Source organism: Procambarus clarkii, chromosome 22 (genome assembly GCF_040958095.1).
Source record: "Procambarus clarkii isolate CNS0578487 chromosome 22, FALCON_Pclarkii_2.0, whole genome shotgun sequence".
Lineage (NCBI taxonomy): Eukaryota > Metazoa > Arthropoda > Malacostraca > Decapoda > Cambaridae > Procambarus > Procambarus clarkii.
The window spans coordinates 2,933,865-2,959,464 of NC_091171.1; positions in this window are offsets into that span (position 1 = coordinate 2,933,865).

The following is a 25,600-nucleotide window of genomic DNA, read 5'->3' on the forward strand; positions in this document are numbered from 1 at the left end:
CCCTGTGCTCCTGGCCTCCCTGTGCTCCTGCCCTCCCTGTGCTCCTGGCCTCCCTGTGCTCCTGCCCTCCCTGTGCTCCTGGCCTCCATGTGCTCCTGGCCTCCCTGTGCTCCTGGCCTCCCTGTGCTCCTGGCCTCCCTGTGTTCCTGGCCTCCCTGTGTTCCGGCCCTCCCTGTGCTTTTGGCCTCCCTGTGCTCCTGGCCTCCCTGTGCTCCTGCCCTCCCTGTGTTCCTGGCCTTCCTGTGCTCCTGGCCTCCCTGTGCTCCTGGCCTCCCTGTGCTCCTGGCCTCCCTGTGCTCCTGGCCTTCCTGTGCTCCTGGCCTCCCTGTGCTCCTGGCCTCCCTGTGCTCCTGGCCTCCCTGTGCTCCTGGCCTCTCTGTGCTCCTGACCTCCCTGTGCTCCTGGCCTCCCTGTGCTCCTGGCCTCCCTGTGCTCCTGACCTCCCTGTGCTCCTGGCCCCTTGTGCTCCTTGCCACCCTGTGCTTCTGGCCTCCCTGTGCTCCTGGCCTCCCTGTGCTGCTGACCTCCCTGTGCTCCTGGCCTCCCTGTGCTCTTGACCTCCCTGTGCTCCTGCCCTCCCTGTGTTCCTGGCCTCCCTGTGCTCCTGCCCTCCCTGTGTTCCTGGCCTCCCTGTGCTCTTGGCCTCCCTGTGCTCCTGGCCTCCCTGTGCTCCTGCCCTCCCTGTGTTCCTGGCCTCCCTGTGCTCCTGGCCTCCCTGTGCTCCTGGCCTCCCTGTGCTCCTGGCCTCCCTGTGCTCCTGGCCTTCCTGTGCTCCTGGCCTCCCTGTGCTCCTGGCCTCCCTGAGCTCCTGGCCTCCCTGTGCTCCTGGCCTCTCTGTGCTCCTGACCTCCCTGTACTCCTGGCCTCCCTGTGCTCCTGGCCTCCCTGTGCTCCTGACCTCCCTGTGCTCCTGGCCCCTTGTGCTCCTTGCCACCCTGTGCTTCTGGCCTCCCTGTGCTCCTGGCCTCCCTGTGCTTCTGACCTCCCTGTGCTCCTGGCCTCCCTGTGCTCCTGACCTCCCTGTGTTCCTGCCCTCCCTATGCTCCTAGCCTCCCTGTGCTCCTGGCCCCTTGTGCTCCTTGCCACCCTGTGCTTCTGGCCTTCCTGTTCTCTTGGCCTCCCTGTGCTCCTGGCCTCCCTGTGCTCCTGGCCTCCCTGTGCTCATGGCTTCCCAGTGCTCCTGACCTCCCTGTGCTCCTGGCCTCTCTGTGCTCCTGACCTCCCTGTACTCCTGGCCTCCCTGTGCTCCTGGCCTCCCTGTGCTCCTGGCCTCCCTGTGCTCCTGGCCCCTTGTGCTCCTTGCCACCCTGTGCTTCTGGCCTCCCTGTGCTCCTGGCCTCCCTGTGCTGCTGACCTCCCTATGCTCCTGGCCTCCCTGTGCTCCTGACCTCCCTGTGCTCCTGCCCTCCCTGTGTTCCTGGCCTCCCTGTGCTCCTGGCCTCCCTGTGCTCCTGGCCTCCCTGTGCTCCTGCCCTCCCTGTGTTCCTGGCCTCCCTGTGTTCCTGGCCTCCCTGTGCTCCTGGCCTCCCTGTGCTCCTGGCCTCCCTGTGCTCCTGGCCTTCCTGTGCTCCTGGCCTCCCTGTGCTCCTGGCCTCCCTGTGCTCCTGGCCTCCCTGTGCTCCTGGCCTCTCTGTGCTCCTGACCTCCCTGTACTCCTGGCCTTCCTGTGCTCCTGGCCTCCCTGTGCTCCTGACCTCCCTGTGCTCCTGGCCCCTTGTGCTCCTTGCCACCCTGTGCTTCTGGCCTCCCTGTGCTCCTGGCCTCCCTGTGCTTCTGACCTCCCTGTGCTCCTGGCCTCCCTGTGCTCCTGACCTCCCTGTGCTCCTGCCCTCCCTATGCTCCTAGCCTCCCTGTGCTCCTGGCCCCTTGTGCTCCATGCCACCCTGTGCTTCTGGCCTTCCTGTTCTCTTGGCCTCCCTGTGCTCCTGGCCTCCCTGTGCTCCTGGCCTCCCTGCGCTCATGGCTTCCCAGTGCTCCTGACCTCCCTGTGCTCCTACCCTCCCTGTGATCCTGCCCTCCCTGTGCTAATGGCCTTCCTGAGCTCCTGCCCTCCCTGTGCTCCTGCCCTCCCTGTGCGCCTGCCCTCCCTGTGCTCCTGCCCTCCCTGTGCGCCTGCCCTCCCTGTGCTCCTGCCCTCCCTGTGCTCCTGGCTTTCCTGTGCTCCTGACCTCCCTTTGCTCCAGGCCTCCCTGTGCTCCTGGCCCCTTGTGCTCCTGGCCTCCCTGTGCTCCGGGCCTCCCTGTGCTCCTGGCCTCCCTGTGCTCCTGCCTTCCCTGTGCTCCTGGCCTCCTTGTGCTCCTGGCCTCCTTGTGCTCCTGGCCTTCCTGTGCTCCTGCCCACTCTGTGCTCCTGGCCTCCTTGTGCTCCTGGCTTTCCTGTGCTCCTGGCCTTCCTGTGCTCCTGCCCTCCCTGTGCTCCTGGCCTCCCTGTGCTCCTGCCCTCCCTGTGCTTTGGCCTCACTGTGCTCCTGACCTCCCTTTGCTCCGGGCCTCCCTGTGCTCCTGGCCTCCCTGTGCTCCTGACCTCCCTGTGCTCCTGCCCTCCCTGTGCTCCTGGCCTCCCTGTGCTCCTGGCTTTCCTGTGCTCCTGACCTCCCTTTGCTCCGGGCCTCCCTGTGCTCCTGCCCTTTATGTCCTCCTTTCCTCCCTGTGCTGCTGGCCTTCCTGTGCTGCTGGCATCCCAGTGCTCCTGGCCTCCCTGTGCTCCTGGCCTCCCTTTGCTCCGGGCCTCCCTGTGCTCATAGCCTCCCTGTGCTCATGGCCTCCCTGTGCTCCTGGCCTCCCTGTGCTCCTGGCCTCCCTGTGCTCCTGGCCTCCCTGTGCTCCTTGCCTCCCTGTACTCCTTGCCTCCCTGTGCTCCTGCCCTCCCTATGCTCCTGGCCTCCCTGTGGTCCTGTCCTCTCTGTGCTCCTGGCCTCTCTGTGCTCCTGCCCCCCCTGGGCTCCTGGCCTCCCTATGCTTCTGGCCTCCCTGTGCTCCGGGTCTCCCTGTGCTCCTGGCCTCCCTGTGCTAATGGCCTTCCTGTGCTCCTGCCCTCCCCGTGCTCCTGCCCTTTATGTCCTCCTTTCCTCCCTGTGCTGCTGGCCTCCCTGTGCTGCTGCCCTCCCTGTGCTCCTGGCCTCCCTGTGCTCCTGCCCTCCCCGTGCTCCTGCCCTCCCTGTGCTCCTGGCCTCCCTGCGCTCATGGCTTCCCAGTGCTCCTGACCTCCCTGTGCTTCTGCCCTCCCTGTGCTCCTGGCCTCCCTGTGCTCCTTGCCTCCCTCTGCTCCTGGCCTCCCTGTGCTCCTGCCCTCCCTGTGCTCCTGGCCTCCCTGTGGTCCTGTCCTCTCTGTGCTCCTGGCCTCTCTGTGTTCCTGCCCTCCCTGTGGTCCTGTCCTCCCTGTGCTCCTGGCCTCCCTATGCTCCTGGCCTCCCTGTGCTCCAGGTCTCCCTCTGCTCCTGGCCTCCCTGTGCTCCTGGGGCCAGATTCACGAGAGGACTTACGCAAACACATAAGAACGTGTACAACTTTCCTCAATCATAGACGGCTTTGGTTACATTTATTAAATAGTTTACAAGCATGAAAACTTGCCATTCAACTGTTTTTATTGTTATAAACAGCCTCCTGGTGCTTCGGAGCTCATTAACTGTTTAATAATTATAAACGAAGCCGCCAAAGATTGAGAAAAGATGTACAGGTTCGTAAGTGCTTGCGTAAGTGCTTTCGTGAATCTGGCCCCTGTCCTCCCTGTGCTCCTGCCCTCCCCGTGCTCCTGGCCTCCCTGTGCTCCTGGCCTCCCTGTGCTCCTGCCCTCCCCGTGCTCCTGCCCTCCCCGTGCTCCTGGCCTCCCTGTGCTCCTGGCCTCCCTGTGCTCCTGCCCTCCCCGTGCTCCTGGCCTCCCTGTGCTCCTGGCCTCCCTGTGCTCCTGCCCTCCCCGTGCTCCTGGCCTCCCTGTGCTCCTGCCCTCCCTGTGCTCCTGGCCTCCCTGTGCTCCTGCCCTCCCCGTGCTCCTGCCCTCCCTGTGCTCCTGGCCTCCCTGTGCTCCTGCCCTCCCCGTGCTCCTGCCCTCCCCGCGCTCCTGGCCTCCCTGTGCTCCTGGCCTCCCTGTGCTCCTGCCCTCCCCGTGCTCCTGGCCTCCCTGTGCTCCTGGCCTTCCTGTGCTCCTGGCCTCCCTGTGCTCCTGCCCTCCCTGTGCTCCTGCCCTCCCCGTGCTCCTGGCCTCCCTGTTTTCCTGCCCTCCCTGTGCTCCTCGCCGGCTTTTGCTCCTGGCCTCCCTGTTCTCCTGCCCTCCCTGTGCTCCTGGCCTTCCTGTGCTCCTGGCCTCCCTGTGCTCCTGGCTTCCCTGTGTTCCTGGCCGCCCTTTGCTCCTGGCTTCCCTGTTCTCCTGCCCTCCCTGTGCTCCTGGCCTCCCTGTGCTCCGGGCCTCCCTGTGCTCATAGCCTCCCTGTGCTCATGGCCTCCCTGTGCTCCTGGCCTCCCTGTGCTCCTGGCCTCCCTGTGCTCCTGGCCTCCCTGTGCTCCTTGCCTCCCTGTACTCCTTGCCTCCCTGTGCTCCTGCCCTCCCTATGCTCCTGGCCTCCCTGTGGTCCTGTCCTCTCTGTGCTCCTGGCCTCTCTGTGCTCCTGCCCCCCCTGGGCTCCTGGCCTCCCTATGCTTCTGGCCTCCCTGTGCTCCGGGTCTCCCTGTGCTCCTGGCCTCCCTGTGCTAATGGCCTTCCTGTGCTCCTGCCCTCCCCGTGCTCCTGCCCTTTATGTCCTCCTTTCCTCCCTGTGCTGCTGGCCTCCCTGTGCTGCTGCCCTCCCTGTGCTCCTGGCCTCCCTGTGCTCCTGCCCTCCCCGTGCTCCTGCCCTCCCTGTGCTCCTGGCCTCCCTGCGCTCATGGCTTCCCAGTGCTCCTGACCTCCCTGTGCTTCTGCCCTCCCTGTGCTCCTGGCCTCCCTGTGCTCCTTGCCTCCCTCTGCTCCTGGCCTCCCTGTGCTCCTGCCCTCCCTGTGCTCCTGGCCTCCCTGTGGTCCTGTCCTCTCTGTGCTCCTGGCCTCTCTGTGTTCCTGCCCTCCCTGTGGTCCTGTCCTCCCTGTGCTCCTGGCCCCCCTATGCTCCTGGCCTCCCTGTGCTCCAGGTCTCCCTCTGCTCCTGGCCTCCCTGTGCTCCTGGGGCCAGATTCACGAGAGGACTTACGCAAACACTTAAGAACGTGTACAACTTTCCTCAATCATAGACGGCTTTGGTTACATTTATTAAATAGTTTACAAGCATGAAAACTTGCCATTCAACTGTTTTTATTGTTATAAACAGCCTCCTGGTGCTTCGGAGCTCATTAACTGTTTAATAATTATAAACGAAGCCGCCAAAGATTGAGAAAAGATGTACAGGTTCGTAAGTGCTTGCGTAAGTGCTTTCGTGAATCTGGCCCCTGTCCTCCCTGTGCTCCTGCCCTCCCCGTGCTCCTGGCCTCCCTGTGCTCCTGGCCTCCCTGTGCTCCTGCCCTCCCCGTGCTCCTGCCCTCCCCGTGCTCCTGGCCTCCCTGTGCTCCTGGCCTCCCTGTGCTCCTGCCCTCCCCGTGCTCCTGGCCTCCCTGTGCTCCTGGCCTCCCTGTGCTCCTGCCCTCCCCGTGCTCCTGGCCTCCCTGTGCTCCTGCCCTCCCTGTGCTCCTGGCCTCCCTGTGCTCCTGCCCTCCCCGTGCTCCTGCCCTCCCTGTGCTCCTGGCCTCCCTGTGCTCCTGCCCTCCCCGTGCTCCTGCCCTCCCCGCGCTCCTGGCCTCCCTGTGCTCCTGGCCTCCCTGTGCTCCTGCCCTCCCCGTGCTCCTGGCCTCCCTGTGCTCCTGGCCTTCCTGTGCTCCTGGCCTCCCTGTGCTCCTGCCCTCCCTGTGCTCCTGCCCTCCCCGTGCTCCTGGCCTCCCTGTTTTCCTGCCCTCCCTGTGCTCCTCGCCGGCTTTTGCTCCTGGCCTCCCTGTTCTCCTGCCCTCCCTGTGCTCCTGGCCTTCCTGTGCTCCTGGCCTCCCTGTGCTCCTGGCTTCCCTGTGTTCCTGGCCGCCCTTTGCTCCTGGCTTCCCTGTTCTCCTGCCCTCCCTGTGCTCCTGGCCTCCCTGTGCTCCTGCCCTTCATTGCTCCTGGCCTCCCTGTGCTCCTAGCCTCCCTGTTCTCCTCCCCTCCCTGTGCTCCTGCCCTCCCTGTTCTCCTGCCCTCCCTGTGCTCCTGGCCTTCCTGTGCTCCTGGCCTCCCTGTGCTCCTGGCCTCCCTGTGCTCCTGGCCTCCCTGTTCTCCTCCCCTCCCTGTGCTCCTGGCCTCCCTGTTCTCCTGCCCTCCCTGTGCTCCTGGCCTTCCTGTGCTCCTGGCCTCCCTGTGCTCCTGGCTTCCCTGTGTTCCTGGCCGCCCATTGCTCCTGGCTTCCCTGTTCTCCTGCCCTCCCTGTGCTCCTGGCCTCCCTGTGCTCCTGGCCTCTCTGTGCTCCTGGCTTCCCTGTTCTCCTGCCCTCCCTGTGCTCCTGGCCTCCCTGTGCTCCTGCCCTCCCTGTGCTCCTGGCCTCCCTGTGCTCCTGGCCTCCCTGTTCTCCTCCCCTCCCTGTGCTCCTGGCCTCCCTGTGCTCCTGGCCTCCCTGTGCTCCTGGCTTCCCTGTGCTCCTGGCCTCCCTGTGCTCCTGGCCGCCCTGTGCTCCTGCCCTCCTTGTGTTCCTGGCCTCCCTGTTCTCCTGCCCTCCCTGTGCTCCTGGCCTCCCTGTTCTCCTCCCCTCCCTGTGCTCCTGGCCTCCCTGTGCTCCTGGCCTCCCTGTGCTCCTGGCCTCCCTGTGCTCCTGGCCTCCCTGTGCTCCTGCCCTCCCTGTGCTCCTGGCCTCCCTGTGCTCCTGGCCTCCCTGTGCTCCTGGCCTCCCTGTGCTCCTGGCCTCCCTGTGCTCCTGGCTTCCCTGTGCTCCTGGCCTCCCTGTGCTCCTGGCCTCCCTGTGCTCCTGGCCTCCCTGTGCTCCTGCCCTCCCTGTGCTCCTGGCCTCCCTGTGCTCCTGGCCTCCCTGTGCTCCTGGCCTCCCTGTGCTCCTGGCCTCCCTGTGCTCCTGCCCTCCCTGTGCTCCTGGCCTCCCTGTGCTCCTGCCCTCCCTGTGCTCCTGACCTCCCTGTGCTCCTGGCCTCCCTGTGCTCCTGCCCTCCCTGTGCTCCTGGCCTCCCTGTGCTCCTGCCCTCCCTGTGCTCCTGGCCTCCATGTGCTCCTGGCCTCCCTGTGCTCCTGGCCTCCCTGTGCTCCTGGCCTCCCTGTGCTCCTGGCCTCCCTGTTCTCCTGGCCTCCCTGTGCTCCTGCCCTCCCTGTGCTCCTGGCCTCCCTGTGCTCCTGGCCTCCCTGTGCTCCTGGCCTCCCTGTGCTCCTGGCCTCCCTGTGCTCCTGCCCTCCCTGTGCTCCTGGCCTCCCTGTCCTCCTGGCCTCCCTGTGCTCCTGGCCTCCCTGTGCTCCTGGCCTCCCTGTGCTCCTGGCCTCCCTGTGCTCCTGCCCTCCCTGTGCTCCTGCCCTCCCTGTGCTCCTGCCCTCCCTGTGCTCCTGGCCTCCCTGTGCTCCTGGCCTCCCTGTGCTCCTGGCACAGGGAAACCAGGAGCATCCAACGATGTTCTTATGTTCTTTTTCTGCTTCATTATTCCCTGTTCTGTTTAGACCAATTTATTCCACTGAAATTAAAGTCACCCTTGACACAAATAGTGCTAGACTTAGATGCTCTAGATATTTGATAGGAGCTGCCTCGTATGGGCCAATAGGCCTTCTGCAGTTGCCTTTGTTCTTATGTTCTTATATTTCATCCCATAGGTGCTTTGCTTCCATCCTGTTCAAGTTTGGTGGCCGTTATATAACTCCTAGTATAAGATTATTTGCTCTTTCGTTTAATTCTATCCAAATAGTTTCTGAGTGTGGCTCAGTTTTGATTCCCTCTTTGAGTATACATTTCAAATTGTCCCTAACATATATGGCTACTCCCCCTTCTCGTCTAATATATCTATCTGTGTGAAATAGTTTAAATCCATTTATCTGATATTCAGCTAATAGTTCTCTATTTTCTACATTCATCCACGTTTCGGTAAGTGCAATAATATCTATTTTTTCTGTGCAGACAAGAGCATTTAACTCGTTTATTTTGTTTCTTAGACTTCTACTGTTAGTGTAATATACCCTAAGTGAATTGTTATTTTGAGGCCCTTTTCTTTCCTTGATCATTTTGCCAATTTGTTTCTCCAACAAACACATACTTTTATTACCTCCTTCTTCCCTATCAGTTCCCATACCACTATCTACTAACAATTTAAACCCAAACAAATGCCTCTAACCACTGGTTCCAACGAGTTCGCAACAGCAACAACCTCATGTAGTGACGCATTTATTAATTTATGTTTTTCAAGATGAAAACGGATGGTATTTGCAATTATCGATTCAAGCAACTTTTCCACAATAGACGTTAGGCTAATTGGCCGATAATTCGATGCAAGTGATCTATTTCCTTTCTTAAACATTGATATCACATTAGCAACCTTCCACAATTCTGGCTCTAATGATTTATTAAATATGGTACACAATGGATCGCAAAGCTCCTCTTTGCATTCTTTAAGCACCCTGGCAAACACTTCATCCGGCCCTGGGGATTTGTTTGGTTTGAGTTTTACTATTTGTTTAATAATATCATCCCTGGTAACTATTAAACTAGTCAACCTTTCCTCATCCCCACCCACATTCATTAATCCACCCACATTGTTCGGCTGAATGCATAGAGTTAAGTTCTTCTTTAGTAAATACATAGATAAAATATTTATTAAAAATACTACTCATCTCTTCGTCATTACCCGTTATCTAATCTGTCTCGGTTTTTAATGGACCTATCCTTTCCCTAACCTTTGTTCGATATAACTGAAAAAAACTTTAGGATATGCCTTAGCTTGGCCAGCTATACGAACTTCATAGTTTCTTTTTGCTCTCCTTATCTCTTTTTTTTTACATTTCTAACCAGTTGTGCGAATTCCTGTTCTAAACTGACTTCCCCATTCTTAATTCTTTTGTACCAAGTTCTCTTTCTACCTATAAGGTTTTTCAGATCCTTTAGACATGTATATGAGTGGGATTGGGTGGTTATAAATATGAGCTGCCTCGTATCTCCCACGAGGCCTTCTGCAGTTACCTATTAGAACATTAGAACATTGTTCTAATGTTCTTATTAGCTTCCCTACCTGGAATTAATCTAATTGCAGAGGCTACATTTATCTCTGAAATTCTATCCCCAATTCTACTCAGATTCAACTCCATCCTTATTATCTCAATCATAGCATTTCTTGGGCATCCTTAGATAATTCTCATGGCTTCATTTGGAACCTTCTCCAAGTTGCCCATCCTACCTTTACCAGAACAAGAAATGACAGGTGCAGCATAATCAATAAGAGATCTTAAAGTACTCAAGTACATCATTCGTAGCACAGGGACTCCCACTCAGTTTCCACAGCATGCCAAGGCCTTCAGAGGTTGTAATCTCTTAACATAAGAACATAAGAACATAAGAACAAAGGTAACTGCAGAAGGCCTATTGGCCCATACGAGGCAGCTCCTATTTATAACCACCCAATCCCACTCATATACATGTCCAACCCACGCTTGAAACAATCGAGGGACCCCACCTCCAACACGTTACGCGACAATTTGAGATATACAAGAGTTGTTACATTCTTGTACAGCCACTAGTACGCGTAGCGTTTCGGGCAAGTCCTTAATCCTATGGTCCCTGGAATACGATCCCCTGCCGCGAAGAATCGTTTTTTCATCCAAGTACACATTTTACTGTTGCGTTAAACAGAGGCTACAGTTAAGGAATTGTGCCCAGTAAATCCTCCCCGGCCAGGATACGAACCCATGACATAGCGCTCGCGGAACGCCAGGCGAGTGTCTTACCACTACACCACGGAGACTGCTTAACTGTTCCACAAATCAACAACCCTGTTACTGAACCAGTATTTACCCAAGTCTTTCCTAAATCTAAACTTATAAAATTTATACTAGGCGGATTTATACTATACTATATAGATTTATATACTATATAAGATTTATACTTATACTAATATTGATGAATCTAGTTGGAACTCTGAGAGCAGAGATGGATTCCCTACGAGAGGAGGGAATCAGATTTCTAATTTGGGGAATTAACTTTGTCATACTACGTTGGACACGTTCAAGTGAATTTATATCCATTCTATAATACGGCGACCAAAACTGAACTGCATAATCTAAATGGGGCCTAACCAGAGCAAGATATAGCTTAAGAACCACACCAGGTGTCTTGTTACTAATGCTGCGATTAATAAATCCAAGTGTCCTATTTAACATAAGAACATAAGAACATAAGAACAAAGGTAACTGCAGAAGGCCTATTGGCCCATACGAGGCAGCTCCTATTCTATAACCACCCAATCCCACTCATATACTTATCCAACCCGTGCTTGAAACAATCGAGGGACCCCACCTCCACAATGTTACGCGGCAATTGGTTCCACAAATCAACAACCCTGTTACTGAACCAGTATTTACCCAAGTCTTTCCTAAATCTAAACTTATCCAATTTATATCCATTGTTTCGTGTTCTGTCCTGTGTTGATACTTTTAATACCCTATTAATATCCCCCCGGTTATGTCCATTCATCCACTTGTAAACCTCTATCATGTCACCCCTAACTCTTCGCCTTTCCAGTGAATGCAACTTAAGCTTTGTTAATCTTTCTTCATATGAAAGATTTCTAATTTGGGGAATTAACTTAGTCATCCTACGCTGGACACGTTCAAGTGAATTTATATCCATTCTATAATATGGCGACCAAAACTGAACTGCATAATCTAAATGGGGCCTAACTAGAGCAAGATATAGCTTGAGAACCACACCAGGTGTCTTGTTACTAACGCTGCGATTAATAAATCCAAGTGTCCGATTTGCCTTATTACGAACATTTATGCATTGATCCTTTTGTTTTAAATTCTTACTAATCATAACTCCCAGATCCCTTTCGCAATCCGACTTCGCAATCACAACACCATCTAGCTCGTATCTTGTAACTCTATCATCATTACCTAACCTCAGAACTTTACATTTATCAGCATTAAACTGCATCTGCCAATCCTTTGACCATTTCAAAACCCTATCTAGATCAACTTGAAGTGATAGTGAGTCCTCCTCCGAATTAATTTCCCTACCGATTTTCGTATCATCGGCAAATTTGCAAATGTTGCTACTCAAACCTGAATCTAAATCATTTATATATATTATAAACAACAGAGGTCCCAGGACAGAGCCTTGAGGCACTCCACTTACAACATTTTCCCACTCTGACTTGATTCCATTTATACTAACTCTCTGTTTCCTTTGGTATAGCCATGCCCTAATCCAGCTTAATATAGCACCCCCAATACCATGAGACTCTATTTTTTTAATCAGTCTTTCATGTGGCACTGTATCAAAAGCTTTGCTAAAATTTGCCTTATTACGAACATTCATGCATTGATCTTTTGTTTTAAATTCTTACTAATCATAACTCCCAGATCCCTTTCGCAATCCGACTTCGCAATCTCAACACCATCTAGCTCGTATCTTGTAACTCTATCATCATTACCTAGCCTCAAAACTTTACATTTATCAGCATTAAACTGCATCTGCCAATCCTTCGACTATTTCAAAACCCTATTTAGATCTTGAAGATCTAAACCCTATTTAGATCTTGAAACTTGAAGTGATAGTGAGTCCTCCTCCGAATTAATTTCCCTACCGATTTTGGTATCATCGGCAAATTTGCAAATGTTGCTACTCAAACCTGAATCTAAATCATTTATATATATTATAAACAACAGAGGTCCCAGGAAAGAGCCTTGAGGCACTCCACTTACAACAATTTCCCACTCTGACCTGACTCCATTTATACTATCTCTCTGTTTCCTTTGGTATAGCCATGCCCTAATCCAGCTTAATATAGCACCTCCAATACCATGAGACTCTATCTTTTTAATCATGTGGCATGTATCAAAAGCTTTGCTAAAGTCAAGGTACACAACATCACAATCCTTACCACTATCAACTGCCTCAACTATGCTGGAATAAAAAGATAACAAATTTGTTAAACATGAACGGCTATTAATAAGACCATTTTGCGACTCATTTATTAATTTATGTTTTTCAAGATGAATACGAATTTTATTTGCAATTATCGATTCGAGTAACTTTCCCACAATAGACGTTAGGCTAACTGGCCGATAGTTTGACACAAGTGATCTATCTCCTTTCTTAAAAACTGGTATCACATTTGCAACTTTCCATAACTCTGGTACTCTGCCTATCGGTTCCCGATAGAGCAATCGGTTCCCTCGATTGTTTCAAGCGTAGGTTGGACATGTATATGAGTGGGATTGGGTGGTTATAAATAGGAGCTGCCTCGTATGGGCCAATAGGCCTTGTTCTTATGTTCTTACGTTCTTATTTCTTTTTATTTCACCCATCGCTTTATTCGCGTCTCGCTCCACGATCGGCCCACCCTCCGTTCCCAGGACTTTCCAATCTATTTCATCCCAAAAATTTCTTAAACCATTAAATTCTACTTTTCAAAAATCTGGCCCGTTTTTCAGAATTTTCTCCTACCAAACATGAACCACATTTTCTCCTACCAAACACCACATCGAAGTGGATCTTCTTTCCGATCCTTTGGCTCTCTGGCTACTGTTGATAGTTAGGAGTATTTTCTTCTTGATTTGCTCTCGGAGGTATTTTAATCTGTGCAACAAGGAGAACAGTGGCAGTTTTTGCTAGTTAGTTTGCCTTTTCATTACCATCTATACCAGTGTGATTTGGTATCCAGTTTATGGTGATTGACAGCCCTAGATTGCGTGCTTCTTTTCTTATGTGTAGGATTTCTGTGATGAGTTTTATATTATCTCGGTGCTAGCTGGATAACGATGACTAGAGCGAAGATTTAGAGTCCGTATGAATGATGACCTCTTCACCATTTGGTCACCACTTGGTCCGGGAGACATCTCCCGTCACGCAGGGTGCAGTCGCGCCTCCACAGATCTCCAGTATCAGCTCTTGATACTGGTAATGGCTCAAAAGGGCCACCACTTACGAGCTATTCATGCCCGTGCCACCTTTTGGGTGGCTTCATCTTCATAACACATTCACAAGGGAGACATCTCCCGTCATGCAGGGTGCATTCGAGCCTCCACAGATCTCCAGTATCTGCTCTTGATACTGGTGATGGCTCGAAAGGGCCACCACTTACGAGCTATTCATGCCCGTGCCACCTTTTGGGTGGCTTCATCTTCATCTTCTTCATCTGTTTAAAACACGGGAGACATCTCCCGTCACGCAGGGTGCAGTTGCACCTCCACAGATCTCCAGTATCATCTATTGATACTGGTGATGGCTCAAAAGGGCCACCACTTACCAATTCATGCCCGTGCCACCTATTGGGTGGCTTCATCTTCATCTTAACACAAGGGAGGGATGTCAAGGGAGACATATCTCCCATCATGCAGGGTGCATTCGCGCCTCCACAGATCTCCAGTATCAGCTCTTGATACTGGTAATGGCTTAAAATGGCCACCACTTACGGGCTATTCATGCCCGTGCCACCTTTTGGGTGGCTTAATCTTCATCATCATCATCATCATCGATGACCTCTTGTAAATTATTCTCATTTGCATAACAGTCTTCGTGGTGTAGTGGTAAGACACTCGCCTGGCGTTCCGCGAGCGCTATGTCATGGGTTCGTATCCTGGCCGGGGAGGATTTACTGGGCGCAATTCCTTAACTGTAGCCTCTGTTTAACGCAACAGTAAAATGTGTACTTGGATGAAAAAACGATTCTTCGTGGCAGGGGATCGTATTCCAGGGACCTGCCCGAAACGCTACGCGTACTAGTGGCTGTACAAGAATGTAACAACTCTTGTATATATCTCAAAAAAAAAAAAAAAATTATGGTCTCTTTCATTGAATAAATTCTGTTTGCAATGTTGAGCACCTACTGTTCAAGCTCCAGTTAGTTCATGATTGTTGGTTTAAACTGTTGCCCCAGCAGAACCTCTTTCTTGATAAACTGATCCATATGTGCAGATGTGAGTAGTTGTCGGTCTTGAGATGGTTTCCATTTGTTGCTGTGTCATTGTTCTTATGTTAACTTACATTTAATTAATAACAAGTCAGGCAGCGTCAAGCAGCCTGCACACACACCTCACTCTCCAGGCATCTCCACGGCGACATATATATAATAACTTGTAGAGCTGATCAATGACGACACACACTTGGTCCGGGAGACATCTCCCGTCACGCAGGGTGCAGTCGCGCCTCCACAGATCTCCAGTATCAGCTCTTGATACTGGTAATGGCTCAAAAGGGCCACCACTTACGAGCTATTCATGCCCGTGCCACCTTTTAGGTGGCTTCATCTTCATCAATCAATTCAATCTGTTTAAATCACAGAAGACATCTGTCGTGACGCTGAACCCCGGTTCATTCCGAACCCAGCGATTACACAACACATAACACCTTGCCTCAGCAACCGTTACTACCACCGTGTACTCCTACACACACCAGACCCTTGAGGCGTACCACTAGGTTTGTACTGGAACACAATGAATGAACATACGGAAGGTATTTAAAGGCCGTCGGGTTTTGTCATTTAATTACAAAGAATAGACTCTGACAAATAATACTATATTAATTAACATACTCTATTAGGTCAATACACTTCCAATACCCATAGACCACTTGACCTCCACGATCACCACACACACTCGTAACTTCCGCCTAAGTCCCTAATACGGAATGATTACTACAACGCTCCACACCCGGTTAGTCTTTCATTCAATACTCACATACTGCAGACTTAACTTCGTCACTAAGATCACATCAGGTTCTCGCATAGCTGTCTGCTACACTTCGCTGCTGCCACAAACGGAGATGCGGAGGACCTTGCAGTTCCACTCCCACAATCAGACTGACTCCAGTCCGCCATCTACCTCAACCATTTCACCCCACCTCTCAAGGAAGGTATAATCCGATTAACCTTATCCCTAGAGAGGTAATCTTGTTCCTAGAAGCCTGACGAAGAATAATTCCTCTTTCCAGGAATTATTAATTTGGCTAAACAGCTTCGGTCTTAATCCATTGACCTTTCTTAGATATGTGATCCATAGTCTGTCTACTTACATGTACTTCCAATCATCATTCGTTAAGTGTTGTAGTAATGATCCTCTAGCTAATAATTCCTACTAACTTGTGGATTACAACACCACTCCCCTCCTTAAACACGCATATGTCCCCATATGCATCATTGCAATGGTTCCATTAGTGCAAGGACCTGGAGGATGCACCCACCATATGTGTACAACTACAAAATCATCCAAAAAGTTCATCATACACACGATGACATAAATTAAAATTTTCCCCGACATGACTCACAACACTTCTCCAACATATACATTATATTCACATCATAGCACAGGTAAAATAGTCTGTAATAATTTTTCCCATCTCCAACAATGCACATATACCTAAACTGCTGACATATAATTACATACAAACATAACCATAAAATTTCATGGACCAGAATGCTGGCACTTAAACAGCAATGACACTAGTCATTAATATACACACAACACATATATATCTAAGGTTCTTCATCCTTAGTAATAAGTTAATTACAATTTAACATCTTGCCCTGTACTGTTGACATAAGGGCTTACAATAATCACACAATGTTTCACTGTCCTCCTCCACAATTGGCAGCATCACTTCTCTTGTCTTCGTGTCCCATGGTTGCTAGGTCATAGATCCTCCATGACCCAGACAAAACCCAGGCTGTCCAGCCTGGTGAATGTTGTCAATGTCCCATCGTTGCTCTGAGCTAACGTGATCCTGGCCTCCAGAGCAACGGAGATTCCTACCCCAGGGTCATGTTCCCTTGGGTCTGTGCTGACGTCTCGTTCCAGGGCACCAATCCCAGAACGCTGTAGATCCCTCACAGCTCTCTGGTCTAGGCCCATCCGCCCAGAGTGTGTTCACCTGTATTCACACCTTCCCGACCGCTGTACCTGCAAAATATTCCCTCGGAGCCCCCTGGCTCAATCCCATTATCACATAACCCCCTCGGCTCCTTACTCTCTCCCCGTATATAGCCTGAGCGCAGCTGCAAAACCATTGCAGCTGGCCCTTATCCCTGCTTTGATGTCAGGGGGCGAATTTCGCCTATAACGTCACGTTGGCTTCACTTCCTCCCCCTTTTTTTTTCTCTAGAATTACTGAGTGTAGCCTCATAGCTTCCCTTCTACTCTACCTGAAGCTCTGTGACATGATCCCGGGGGACCTTCTCAAGCCTAACACTCAGTAATGGTGCCGATGAGGTAATATACAGTATATACATACACATACATTATCACAATAAATACCTCATTAAAATAATTTCACACTTATGTCACTAAAACATCATACTGCCACTGGCTCGCCTCTAGCGAGATTCCTGTAACAACTTAATAAGAAATTAGTATATCTACTTCGCTCGTCCACTGCAACCACCAACACCTGAAATTTTGAAATTCTACATTATAATCTTATCCATAAGACTTACCCACTCCGACATAATTAATAATGAAAATTTTAATGAGAATAATGAATTTTTATTAGTCTTTTATGAGTTTTGCTAGATGTATCGACGTGGCTCGCCTACTGCAGCCACCAACTCCTGCAATTATCCACATTTCATCTTATCCATAAGACTTACCCACTCCGACACACCATTACCTCTGGTCATCCCAACCACTGATGACCTCAATATAACACCACACATCCCTACAACCACTTCCTGCGTCCTAACGCACCGACCTTGCTACGCCAATACTCACCTTACCGACCACTACCTGGCGCCCCTGCGCCACCATATACTCCACAACACCACACTCCATACCAGGCGTCCAAACGCCACCACACTACACCACCCAACGGCGTCCCCAACGCCCTCAACACAACACACGGCGTCCCCAACGCCCTCAACACAACACACGGCGTCCCCAACGCCCTCAACACAACACACGGCGTCCCCAACGCCCTCAACACAACACACGGCGTCCCCAACGCCCTCAACACAACACACGGCGTCCTCAACGCCCTCAACACAACACACGGCGTCCCCAACGCCCTCAACACAACACACGGCGTCTCCAACGCCCTCAACACAACACACACGGCGTCCCCCAACGCCATTACCACCACAGGCATATGCCTTGCGCCAGAGCGCATCAAAACACCGCGAGACGTCACCACCAATAAGTAACCAGACGCCACACACACTCCCTTTTCTCTCGTAATCCATTAATTACCTGACCAACACTCGTCAGGCATAATTTCTTGTGTAGTGGCCACCCGCCACACTCTACCACCTGCGTTAACATACTTCAACGCTAATGTCTACAATACACCCGGTGTTACAACACCCAGTTATGCTACACATGCTACACCTTGGCGCTACAATGCCAACAATGTCATGCACTATACTACATCCATGATATCCACAGTGAAAACATGCACATTTCACTACAGTAAATACTATGCATTACGCTGGCGTCTAATAAGCCACTACACATGCATTACACTACACACCACATGCATTACACTACACACCCCGGCGTACAAACGCCAATACACAACCATGCACTACACCCGGCGCCACACACCCCCACCAACGGGACATGCTCCCCGTGTCCCACGCTAACACTCTCCATAATGCTACCTGCACCCACAAAAAAATCTCCCTGGCCCTCTCCAGGGTACAGTAGACGGCGAACCCCAGACGTCAAATTACGCGTCGCTCGCTATGCCAAGGCGTCCATAATTCACTGCGCCTATTTTCTGTATCTACACCTGACAACGCCGGAACTCGCACAGTACTTTAGGTAATATTTCATTATCCTTAAAATATTCGATTTACACGTTACATGAAATTTAATTAACTTTAAATTACGTAGTTTACACGATTAATTTCACCTTAGCAACGGTTTCTCACTATTTCCGCCTTACCAACGATATAAAACAAGCTCCAAGGTGCGGCTCGCTTGGCCCGCACATGGCGCACATTCACCCGCGCTAGTTTACCTCGCAACACTGTATAATCCGCACTACGAACACTGCGCTTGTTTTGGATCGCGATGCTTCAGTGGTCCAGACTTGCCTCTTAGCCGTCTCTCGTTGCGGGAATCTGGAAAGAAAGAAATAAACCCCACATGTGCCCCACAATGGCCTAGTCCCATTAATTAACTACTCCTCTGACCTGGTCACACCTGACCCTTCTTTCCTCCGTCTAGTAACCACCATTCTCACCACAACCCGACGTCTACCATTTCCCGAACATTCCCTCACCAACTAAACCAGAACCACACTTCCTTCATCTCGCACCGTGTTCCAAAACCTGTTTGCGCTGCCACCAAATACGTCGTCTACCAATTCCCTAACATTCCCTCACCAACCAAACCAGGAACACTATGAAGGGACATATCGAAAGTCTTTAAAGGCCGTCGGGTTTTGTCATTTAATTACAAAGAATAGACTCTGACAAATAATACTATATTAATTAACATACTCTATTAGGTCAATACACTTCCAATACCCATAGACCACTTGACCTCCACGATCACCACACACACTCGTAACTTCCGCCTAAGTCCCTAATACGGAATGATTACTACAACGCTCCACACCCGGTTAGTCTTTCATTCAATACTCACATACTGCAGACTTAACTTCGTCACTAAGATCACATCAGGTTCTCGCATAGCTGTCTGCTACACTTCGCTGCTGCCACAAACGGAGATGCGGAGGACCTTGCAGTTCCACTCCCACAATCAGACTGACTCCAGTCCGCCATCTACCTCAACCATTTCACCCCACCTCTCAAGGAAGGTATAATCCGATTAACCTTATCCCTAGAGAGGTAATCTTGTTCCTAGAAGCCTGACGAAGAATAATTCCTCTTTCCAGGAATTATTAATTTGGCTAAACAGCTTCGGTCTTAATCCATTGACCTTTCTTAGATATGTGATCCATAGTCTGTCTACTTACATGTACTTCCAATCATCATTCGTTAAGTGTTGTAGTAATGATCCTCTAGCTAATAATTCCTACTAACTTGTGGATTACAACACATCTTCCGTCACGCAGGGTGCAGTCGCACCTCCACAGATCTCCAGTATCATCTATTGATACTGGTGATGGCTCAAAAGGGCCACCACTTACGAGCTATTCATGCCCGTGCCACCTTTTGGGTGGCTTCATCTTCATAACACATTCACAAGGGAGACTTCTCCCGCCATGCAGGGTGCATTCGCACCTCCACAGATCTCCAGTATCAGCTCTTGATGCTGGTAAGTGGTGGCTCAAAAGGGCCACCACTTACGAGCTATTCATGCCCGTGCCATCTTTTGGGTGGCTTCATCTTCATTTTAAACACATTCACACGGGAGAAATCTCCCGTCACGATGGGTGCAGTCGCACCTCCACAGATCTCCAGTATCATCTATTGATACTGGTGATGGCTCAAAAGGGCCACCACTTACCAATTCATGCCCGTGCCACCTATTGGGTGGCTTCATCTTCATTTTAACACATTCACACGGGAGAAATCTCCCATCATGCAGGGTGCATTCGCACCTCCACAGATCTCCAGTATCAGCTCTTGATACTGGTAATGGCTTAAAATGGCCACCACTTACGGGCTATTCATGCCCGTGCCACCTTTTGGGTGGCTTAATCTTCATCATCATCATCATGATCACACCCGTGTGTGTGTGTGTCACCACTTGGTCCGGGAGACATCTCCCGTCATGCAGGGTGCAGTCGCGCCTCCACAGATCTCCAGTATCTTCTATTGATACTGGTAATGGCTCAAAAGGGCCACCACTTACGAGCTATTCATGCCCGTGCTACCTTTTGGGTGGCTTCATCTTCATCTTAAACACATTCACAAAGGAGACATCTCCCGTCATGCAGGGTGCATTCGCACCTCCACAGATCTCCAGTATCAGCTTTTGATACTGGTAATGGCTCAAAAGGGCCACAACTTACGGGCTGTTCATGCCCGTGCCACCTTTTGGGTGGCTTAATCTTCATCAATCAATCATCTGATCAATTCCCACACCATCTGGTCACCACTTGGTCCGGGAGACATCTCCCGTCACGCAGGGTGCAGTTGCGCCTCCACAGATCTCCAGTATCATCTTTTGATACTGGTAATGGCTCGAAAGGGCCACCACTTACGGGCTATTCATGCCCGTGCCACATCTTGGGTGGCTTAATCTTCATCAATCAATCATAAGAACATAAGAACAAAGGTAACTGCAGAATGCCTATTGGCCCATACGAGGCAGCTCCTATTCTATAACCACCCAATCCCACTCATATACTTGTCCAACCCGTGCTTGAAACAATCGAGGGACCCCACCTCCACAATGTTACGCGGCAATTGGTTCCACAAATCAACAACCCTGTTACTGAACCAGTATTTACCCAAGTCTTTCCTAAATCTAAACTTATCCAATTTATATCCATTGTTTCGTGTTCTGTCCTGTGTTGATACTTTTAATACCCTATTAATATCCCCCCGGTTATGTCCATTCATCCACTTGTAAACCTCTATCATGTCACCCATAAGTCTTCGCCTTTCCAGTGAATGCAACTTAAGCTTTGTTAATCTTTCTTCATATGAAAGATTTCTAATTTGGGGAATTAACTTAGTCATCCTACGCTGGACACGTTCAAGTGAATTTATATCCATTCTATAATATGGCGACCAAAACTGAACTGCATAATCTAAATGGGGCCTAACTAGAGCAAGATATAGCTTGAGAACCACACCAGGTGTCTTGTTACTAACGCTGCGATTAATAAATCCAAGTGTCCGATTTGCCTTATTACGAACATTTATGCATTGATCCTTTTGTTTTAAATTCTTACTAATCATAACTCCCAGAATCTGGTCACCATTTGGTCCGGGAAACATCTCCCGTCACGCAGGGTGCAGTCGCACCTCCACAGATCTCCAGTATCATCTATTGATACTGGTGATGGCTCAAAAGGGCCACCACATACGAGCTATTCATGCCCGTGCCACCTTTTGGGTGGCTTCATCTTCATCTTAAACACATTCACAAGGGAGACATCTCCCGTCACGCAGGGTGCATTCGCACCTCCACAGATCTCCAGTATCAGCTCTTGATACTGGTAATGGCTTAAAATGGCCACCACTTACGGGCTATTTATGCCCGTGCCACCTTTTGGGTTGCTCATCTTCATCTTAACACATTCATAAGGGAGACATCTCCCGTCATGCAGGGTGCATTCGCACCCCCACAGATCTCCAGTATCAGCTCTTGATACTGGTAATGGCTTAAAAAGGGCCACCACTTACGGGCTATTCATGCCCGTGCCACCTTTTGGGTGGCTTAATCTTCATCAATCAATCTGGGTGTGTGTGACCACACACTTGGTCCGGGAGACATCTCCCGTCACGCAGGGTGCAGTTGCACCTCCACAGATCTCCAGTATCAGCTCTTGATACTGGTAATGGCTCAAAAGGGCCACCACTTACGGGCTATTCATGCCCGTGCCACCTTTTCGGTGGTTTAATCGTCATCTTGGACACTTTCATGGGAGACATCTCCCGTCACGCTGGGATCTACCTCTACAGATCTCCAGTATCAGCTCTTGATACTGGTGATGGCCCGAAAGGGCCACCACTTACGAGCTATTCATGCCCGTGCCATCTTTTGGGTGGCTTCATCTTCATCTTCTTCATCTGTTTAAAACACGGGAGACATCTCCCGTCACGCTGGGTGCAGACGCACCTCCACAGATCTCCAGTATCATCTATTGATACTGGTGATGGCTCAAAAGGGCCACCACTTACCAATTCATGCCCGTGCCACCTATTGGGTGGCTTCATCTTCATCTTAACACATTCACAAGGGAGAAATCTCCCATCATGCAGGGTGCATTCGCACCTCCACAGATCTCCAGTATCAGCTCTTGATACTGGTAATGGCTTAAAATGGCCACCACTTACGGGCTATTCAAGCCCGTGCCACCTTTTGGGTGGCTTAATCTTCATCATCATCTGATCAATTTCACCATTTGGTCACCACTTGGTCCGGGAGACATCTCCCGTCACGCAGGGTGCAGTCGCACCTCCACAGATCTCCAGTATCATCTATTGATACTGGTGATGGCTCAAAAGGGCCACCTCTTACCAATTCATGCCCGTGCCACCTTTTGGGTGGCTTCATCTTCATCTTAACACATTCACAAGGGAGACATCTCCCATTATGCAGGGTGCATTCGCACCTCCACAGATCTCCAGTATCAGCTCTTGATACTGGGAATGGCTTAAAACCACTTACGGGCTATTCATGCCCGTGCCTCCTTTTGGGTGGCTTAATCTTCATCAATCAATCAATTCCTCATCAGTCCATTTGGCCACCACTTGGTCCGGGAGACATCTCCCGTCACGCAGGGTGCAGTTGCGCCTCCACAGATCTCCAGTATCATCTTTTGATACTGGTAATGGCTCGAAAGGACCACCACTTACGGGCTATTCATGCCCGTGCCACCTCTTGGGTGGCTTAATCTTCATCAATCAATCTGATCAATTTATTTTTTACACGGGAGACATCTCCCGTCACGCAGGGTGCAGTCGCACCTCCACAGATCTCCAGTATCAGCTCTTGATACTGGTAATGGCTTAAAAGGGCCACCACTTACGGGCTATTCATGCCCGTGCCACCTTTTGGGTGGCTTAATCTTCATCAATCAATCAAGCTGATCAATTTACATGCTCACCATAGCCCGTGTTACAAGGACACTTCGTTCTGAGTAGCTAAATCTAAAACAACAACTGATCAATTATTGTTACCTGCTATTCATGTCCGTGCCACCACTTGGGTGGCTTAATTTTTATCAATCAATCAATCTGATCAATTATTCACTTGCATTTGGTTGTATGTTGAACACCTCTTACTCTTAGTTTCTTAGATAAACTTTCCCAAACAATGGATACCAGTACACTAGCCGATTATTTCCCTAGTCTTCCACTATCAATGTTTGGCAACATAAGGACCCTCTCTGAAGAATTTTCTGCGGACCAAATTTTAAAATTTGTTGAAGAGTCACTTTTGGATAATAATTTAATGTTTGACGATGCCAGATTACAGCTTGGAATGCTGTGTGCATTAACTCTTTCCTTGCGTGCGACGTCGGTCAGGATGACGGAGCAATGGGAAGATGTCCTTTGGAAAATTATTGACTTAACATTCTATCGATACAGGGAAGAGGATTTATCCTCTTCCACTCGGAAGACGATAAATCTCGATGTACTCAAGTCTACTACCTTGAAATCCTGGATACTAACAATATTCACAGACGCGGAATTTTGCCCAAACCTATACCAGCGTTTGAAAATAATGGGCTTAATCATTACGTTTCCAGAGGATTTCTTGCAGGATGCTATATCGGGAAGGCAAGCTGCTGCAGGGCTGGTGATCAATAGTAAATATATGGATAATGAACATATTAAGCCATTTGGTTTTTATAGTCTTATAGAGATGTTAAAGAGGCTTGACAAATATGACCACCTTGCTGCTATTGCTGCTGCAGCCGTAGACCAAATAAGGAGAATTAATGTTGGACCAGAAGTATCCTTACTTTACAATGCATTGCAGATCTTAAAGCAAATGGCAAAGACTGTTCTAAATAAAATCAACCTATTAAGTTTATCTCAAGTTATTGAGGTAAACAATATTGAGATTGACACGTTGTTCAAGTTATTGATCCCTTTGTATGAACGTATTTTGGATTTACGGACCACCAAGTTGGCTTATGCAGCTCCTGGCCTGACTAATGTCGTTGCAGATACCTTGGTTACGCTCACGGTTTCAATTGTTACAATTGGCTCGAAGTTTCAAGATAAGTATGGAGATCAATACAGGTTGTACGCGAAGGACTTAAATCACATTTATAAAAAATTATCAGAAGACAGCGTATATAGATCAGCTTATCAGGTTCTGCGACTTAACCACGGACAACATCTGTCTTCCCTTAGCTAGAAGGCAGCGGATTTCGGCTGTTGCGTCAGTCATTTCCCAATACCATTTAAGGAATCATCGGAGGAGGTCCCGGAGGAGTTCAGAGACAGCGTGACACAGGAGGTGATGGAGGCGCCGGTACTGCTGCACTCGTCCAAGAAGGTGATAGACGACTCGACGCTGCTTCGCCTGCTGCTGGAGTCCCCTTTAAATAAATATAAATATATAAATATGTTTATTCAGGTAAGGTACATACATACAAGTGATGTTACATTAATGGATCAATATATAGATAGAGCTAGTACATACAATGCCTAAAGCCACTATTACGCAATGCGTTTCGGGCAGGAAAAACATTAATATCTAGAACTTAATACTAATTGAGCATAAAGAATAAAAAGTGTTGAGAACAAATACAAATAAAGATAAAAAAAAAGGGGGGAACATGACTGAAAAGCAGCACAAATACAATAGGTTGACAAACAGTGTTCATTAACAAAAAATAACAGACATGGGTTGACAATAGAGGGGTAAGGTAGGTTACAGGGAATTTATTAGGTAGTGTTTAGTTTTTATCTTAAACTGGTTGAGAGAGGTACCGTCTTTAACATGGTTGGGAAGGTCATTCCACATTCTGGGTCCCTTGATTTGTAGAGCATTTCTAGTTTGATTAAGTCGTACTCTAGGAATATCAAAACTGTATTTATTTCTGGTGTGGTGCTCATGGGTTCTGTTACAACCTTCTATGAAGCTTTTAAGATCAGGATTGGCATTATAGTTTAGCGTTTTAATCGATCGACCCCTTCACACGGCAGCCTCTTGACCATGGATCCTATAGTCGCCTTCCCGAACTCCAGGCGGCCATTCTTGCATGGAAGAAAAACACAAAATTTATGGAATAGTATAATTGATGGAAAAATTAACAATGGATGAAAATGTTGAAGACGTTAGTGTTTGCGAGCGCTACTGTCTAGTTTTTCAGCTTTATTCTGGTAAAGAAGATGACTGAATTTAAGAGAGGCCTTTGCAAGAAATTTAACGGTTCCATTTTTGTAAATTTTCAAGTTTAAATTTCAAGTAACAAATTTTCATTTTTTACTTAAATTTAAATGTGTAATTTTCTTGTAATCAATAAAATAAATGAAGGCGACAATTTATTAACAGTAATTTATTCTCACCTATTGACAGGGTGGACTTGTCAAAAATGTATGAAAAAGTAATGCACAAACAGCTCACAGCTGAACTATTTAACTAAACAAAGTTCTTGCCGATATGATTTCAGCTCTTGGGAAGACAATAATTTTTTTTTTCTGCAGGGATATTCCTGCGCGGGCCCTAAGCCAATGGCTGGCCCTCTAAGAGTTACTTCAGCCTCTGATTCTGCTATTGAGTTCAATAAGTTCTTCTCTTCCATTGGTTCATCCCTTGCTAATGATATTCCATCTTCCAGTACTGACATTAAGGACTATCTTACAGGGAACTATCCCCAGTCTCTGTACCTAAAGCCTATTAATTCCATTGACGT